This window comes from Sorex fumeus, unplaced genomic scaffold (genome assembly GCF_029834395.1).
Source record: "Sorex fumeus unplaced genomic scaffold, SorFum_2.1 ptg000111l, whole genome shotgun sequence".
In the NCBI taxonomy this organism is placed as follows: domain Eukaryota; kingdom Metazoa; phylum Chordata; class Mammalia; order Eulipotyphla; family Soricidae; genus Sorex; species Sorex fumeus.
In genome coordinates, this window is record NW_026606168.1 from 10,374,798 (window position 1) to 10,380,835 (window position 6,038).

Genomic DNA, 6,038 nt, shown 5'->3' on the forward strand with positions numbered 1-6,038 from the left:
GTAAGGTAGCATTTTAGAGATGAGGATGTGACCTAGAGGTGAGATAAAGTTTATTTATTTAATTAACTTATTTTGGCATAATTATTTGGAAGTGACAGACTGAAGATTTAAGCTCATTTGCCTGACACCAAAGGCCACAAGACTGTGCTGTTCCTAATAGGCCAAGAACTTTCTAAATTCCCAAATTGACAATCTCAAGGACCATTGGAAAGAGCAGATATGCATCAGAAGAACAAGCTTTTGGCAATACCATTAAATATAATTAATAGTATATTTTTTATTTATTTATTTTTGCTTTTGGGGTCATACCCAGCGATACACAGGGGTTACTCCTGGCTTTGCACTCAGGATTTACTTCTGGCAGTGCTCAGGGGACCATAGGGGATGCTGGGAATTGAACCCAGGTTGGACCGCGTGTAAGGTAAACGCCCTATTCACTGTACTGTGACTCCAGTCCCGCAAATAATATTTTAGCTTTTGGGCCACACCTAGCTGTGCTCACTGAGTTACTCCTGCCTCTGCACTCAGAAATTACTCTGGGTGGCACTCAAGGAACTATTAAGGGATGCTGGGGATTAAATTCTGTTTGACCATGTGCAAGGCAAACCACTCTACACACTGTACTGTCCCTCCAGTCCTGAGATGAAGTTTAGTTTGAAGACATGATAACTCTCTGAAGTCAGGCTGCTTGGGACTGGCTTCTGCTCACCATCTTTGTAGCTCACTTATTCTGAGATCTTGGGTAAGCTACTTACCATTCATTTATTTATTCAACAAATATGAACACTTACAGTGTGTGCCCATTATAAAGTATGCCCAATATACAGACATCACCCGGGACAGAGGTACAACTGCTATCCGTTTAGAGCTAGTTCTGACAGGAGGAAGGAAATGCATGCAGGAGTATGTCTTGATAAATTATAGGTGGGAATGTCTGGTGAGCAGAGAGGCCAGAGTGTAAAGGAAGTCACAGGCAGAGGCTGTGGTTGGCCCCACGTCAGACAAATTGGTTGGTTTCTCAAGAGGTTACAGGTAAGCTCAGTCTTGCTGGAGGAGAAGGAATTGAGCAAAACAGGGGAAAAAGGAGGACTGGGGTTGGCTGCAGGGGGACAGGCAGAGGCAAGAGGCAGCGTGGTGTGGCATTACTGAGGACTGCAGGGTCCCCTCTGAGGGACCTGGCAAGATCATTCCTCAGGCTGCCCTCTGCAGTGGGGAGGGGGGGGCAGGAGAAAAGCTAGAGAGGAGTGCGGATGTGGCTGTAGTAGCAGGAGAGGAAAGGAAAATGGATTAAAGAGATAGTCAAGGCCAAGGTTGAATTAGACTTGCTGGGTGTTCAGCTGCAATAGTCGGATGGTGAAGCTGCTCTTAGGAAAATGAGGGCAAGACTAAGAAGACAAACCAACTCAGGACATATTTTGAGACACGTATAGTGACAATGATGCCAACAGCACAGCTGGATACACTGGGGTTCAAGGGTGAGATGAGTCACTTTTCATATATGGGAGATATTCAAAGCTCGTGTAGAGATGAGAACAAGAGACTAGTTTGTACATTGGAGTCTATGGCATCCCTAGCATGCAGGGAACTGCGGGAAGAGGAGGAACCTGCCAAGAGAACTGAGGGTGAGGAATCAGAAGAGGACGTGTGGCAATAGAAGTGTTAGTCTTGTGATCGAGTTTGGGATTTAACAAGCTGGTTCATTAAAAAGTGCTTGGGGGCCCAAGAGAGAGTACAGGGCTTAATGTACTTACTTGCCTTGCATGTGTACAACCCAGGTTTAATCCTTAGCACCATACATGGTCCCCTGAGCAGGGTCAGGAGTGAGACCTGAACATACTCGGGAGTAAGTACCGCCAAGTGTGCTCATAACTTGCAAAGTGCTTGGACAATCACTTCTACTACAAGAAACTGACTAAAAAAGAGGGCCTCATAACGACGACTAAAGCCCTGAACCCAGACTTCAGAGCTTATTATCTAGCAGAGAACCTAAGATTTTCAGAGACCGGAGAATACAAAAACATTTACTTAAAGAGTTCTATCAATCCCAATATTTGTTACAGCTTTAGTTATTTACAGTAGCTCTATTTAGTAGCTAATTTTTCCTTAGTTTACAATAGCTCAAATATGAATGCCCATAAATGTTAGGATAAGGATGTGAGGCACTTAGGAAGTAGATACCCATTTACACACACAGCGGTAGGGCGTTTGCCTTGCATGCAGCCAACATGGCTGACCCGAGTTCGATTCCTCCGCCCCTCTCGGAGAGCCCGGCAAGCTACCAAGAGTATCTCGCCCGCAGGGCAGAGCCTGGCAAGCTACCCGTGATGTATTCGATATGCCAAACACAGTAACAACAAAGTCTCCAATAGAGACGTTACAGGGCCCGCTCGAGCAAATCGATGACCAACGGGAGGGCCTTTACCTTTACCTTACCTTACCATTTGCAACAAAATGAAAGAAGCTGAAGGAAATTCCATGAAGTAAAGTCACAAGGAAAAAGTTGGATGGTTTTATGTATCATTTTGAGGATATAAAATTGATGAAGAGATAAAACAAAAAGACAAAACAGTGGGCACTGATAATGGAATTAAAGTTATGCCAGAAGGAGTGCGAGAGTGATATGTATGTGTTTTAATGTACTAAGTATAACAGGCAGGGCATTTGCCTTGCACATGGCCAACCTGGGTTTGATTTCCCAGCATCCCATATTCCCCTGAGCACCTCTAGGAGTAATTCCTGATTGCAGAGCCAGGAGTAACCCCTGAGCATTGCTGGGTGTAATCCATCATGATCATGATCATCCTGTTGTTCGTTGATTTCCTTGAGCAGGCACCAGTAACGTCTCCTTCTTCCTAGCCCTGAGATTTTAAAAGAGCCATTTCAATGCTCTTTCAGGATTAGGAGAATGAGACCCATCATTGTTACTGGTATTTGGCATATTGAATACAACACGGAAAGTTTGCCAGACTCTGCTGTGTGGGCAGGATACTTTTGGTAGCCTGCCAGGTTCTCCAAAGGAAAATAAGATTATAAGATGTCGCGTGGCTGAGAATGCGGGTTTTATAGTCTCTGCGTCTTGGGAGCTGGGTTTTATAGTCTCTGAGTCTTGGCCGTTGATGGGACCAACCTGGTGCTGGTGGCAGCTAGTGGGTGTGACGCCTACCTACTGGAAGATGGAGGGTCTAGGTGGAGAAGGCCCAGTCCCAATCCGAGCAGGCTTGGAGACATCAGCCCCGGGATCTGCATGCCTGGGTTCCTCTGCCAGTTCTTTCATGCATGAGGCCTCTCCGGATGTGTGGAGAGTGGTCCCAGCATGGCCGTGGCTGGCTCCGGAGGTCCTCAGCTGCTGGGGCTCTGCTTGGGGCGGGGGGGGGGGGGAGAGAAGCTCAACCCTCCCCCCTCCAAGGGGCCCTGGTGAGGACAGCCAGGCGCGGGGGCAGGAGACTCTTTATGGGTGTAATCCATAAAGCCAAAAACAAAATTCTACCAACTACATACAGAAAGAGTTATAGAAAAAATTAAGGAAGTGATGGGATTCTGAGTTCAGAGGAGGTTGTGCCTGGTGTATAACCTGAGGACAAAGCTATATACCTTGTGGAGCAAGTAACATTTGAATGGATCTTAAAAAAAGAGTTACTTTGGGTATTCAGAGACAGGGAGAAGGAGTAGAATGTGTGAAGATTAAAAAAGTGACAAAAATCACAATTTTCAGTTACTGAAGAGAGGGCTTGATCAAAGGGCTGGAGTACTTGTTTTGTATGCAAGAGCCCCAGCTTTGATCCCTGACCCTGCTCATACACCCTGAGCATTCCAGGGAGTGATCCCTGAGTACCTCTTGATCCCTGAGTACCACTGGGTGTGACCCCCAAACAACAAGGTCACAGATTTCAAGGGAAGACACAGTGTTTGGGATACAGGTGCACTGTAAAGACTATATTGCACGATTGTCTCTTTGGTCAAGTCTCAAAATTGGTACTTTCATGGGCTTTATAAGCCATCACCCAGGGCTTATGCAAATGTCTTCCCCTGTGAGGGGCAGGTGTGGCCACCACATTCGGGAGAATAATTGGAATATCTTCTAGGAAAAAAAAGAAAAAGTATTTAACATACATGCACTATATCCAATAAATTATTTGCTTGGATTATAAGTGCCTAACAAATTACACACTTTGCCATTCCTGTGAAAACAATAAGAACAACTAGTGCATTTCACAGAATATGTAAATCGCTGTTGACCTCATAGTTATTGATAGAGGACTCTAGGGAGGTGTTGGGGTTCCAATTTTGTTTGCTGTGACTAAGCAAAGAACCATTTAATCCCATTTATTCCACTGACAAGTACTGTGACCTTCAACTATTATTTAACCACTCTACTTCAAATCCCTTAGCTGTGAAAGAGGAATAACACTTTCCTTTCTCCAGACACTGTTAAGGGTGAAATTGCATAATTGTCTATATGTCTCATAAATTTTTCAGAGAAAAATGTAAATTTGCCACAAACAGGTGGCAAGTACTATTTTTTCTTCCTGTGCAGAACTATGATTAATGACTGATCTGGTAATCCCATGTCTTATATGATATGATATGTCAGGTAACATATGTATTATTATTATTATTATTATTTTGGCTTTTGAGTCATACCAAATGATGCTCAGGGGTCACTCTGGCACCATGACAGGATCAAACCTGGGTCTCCAGCATAATTCCAACCCTTTAAGCATCTTTCCTGCCTGTAAAGAATCTCATGTTTTTGTTTGTTTGTTTGTGGGATACACCCAGTGGTGGTCAGGGGTTACTCCTGACTCAGGACTCAGGAATCACTCCTGACAGTGCTTTGCGAACCACATGGGATGCCAGGGATTGAGGCTGAGTGGGCCATATTCAAGGCAAGCACCCTATCACTACCACTGTACTGTCTCTCCAGCCCTGTATTTCATCCTTTTAAAAAATTTATTTTAATGAATCACCTTGAAATACATGCATGTCATCCTTTCTTCCTTTTATGGAATATTGTTTCTCTAGTCTAAGAAATACCTTAGTCTAAGAAAAAGATACTTAACTGAATATTACTGTTTAGATTCAATTAATTTTGTCTTGTTTTGTTGTCACCCCTGCCTTTAGATAGTGCTTACTCCTGAGTCTGTGCTCAGGGATCATTCCTGGCCAGCTTGGGGTATTATATGGGGTGCCTGGAATTGAAGTACAGTCAACCATGTGCAAGGCCTGTGTCTTACCCTCTGTACTATCGCTCTGGCCCCTTTTTGCAACCAATTTTAAGGTTTTTGATTTGTTTTTTTTTAAACAGATTTTGTTAATCTGGAGCTTGGAGAGAAATTTCTGCTCATAAGAAGTCTTAAAGGTGTTACTTGCATAAAGCTTTCTGTGAAGAATCAGTGAAATGCTCTACCTCTAAAGTTTAAAGATAATTCGACTCTCTTCAACCAAATTAACTTTAAAATCAATTATTACTGTGAGATTGAAATTCCAGGGCCTGAGGCATGTGAGACAGGATTCTATCCACCGGGCATCAATCACTTGTAGGTATTGCAAGTGTCTGTGGCAGCGGAAGAAATAGTATTCATAGATGTTAACTGATGCCAACACAGAGGGCATTTCAATGAGTGTATGTCAGAGCGGGGCATTCCAAGACCTTTAGGAAGGAAAGAAACGAACGCAGAGAAGGAAGGTGCTCTGTCCCAGGTCGCCTCACAGGTCCAGGAGAAGGCACATCTCTTCTTGAGACTCTTACAACCACTCCAGGAGACATCCTGCCTTTTACAGTTCTGGCGTGGAAGTTTTCAGAGCTCAGCTGAGAGGAAAGCGACTGCAGCCAGGAGTCCAGGAGCAAGCCCCTTCCACCGGCTTTATTTCAGCCTCCCTTCTCAGCTCTGATGACAACTATCCTCTGATTTCCTATCTGCTGGGAGCAGCCTGTCCTCGGGCTTCCCTCTTCGTGCTGAACACAAGACACTAATGAACGGTAATTTTAGGTCGCCAGTGGTTAGGCTTGGGTCCCGTCTTCGAAGCCGGCCTCGCAC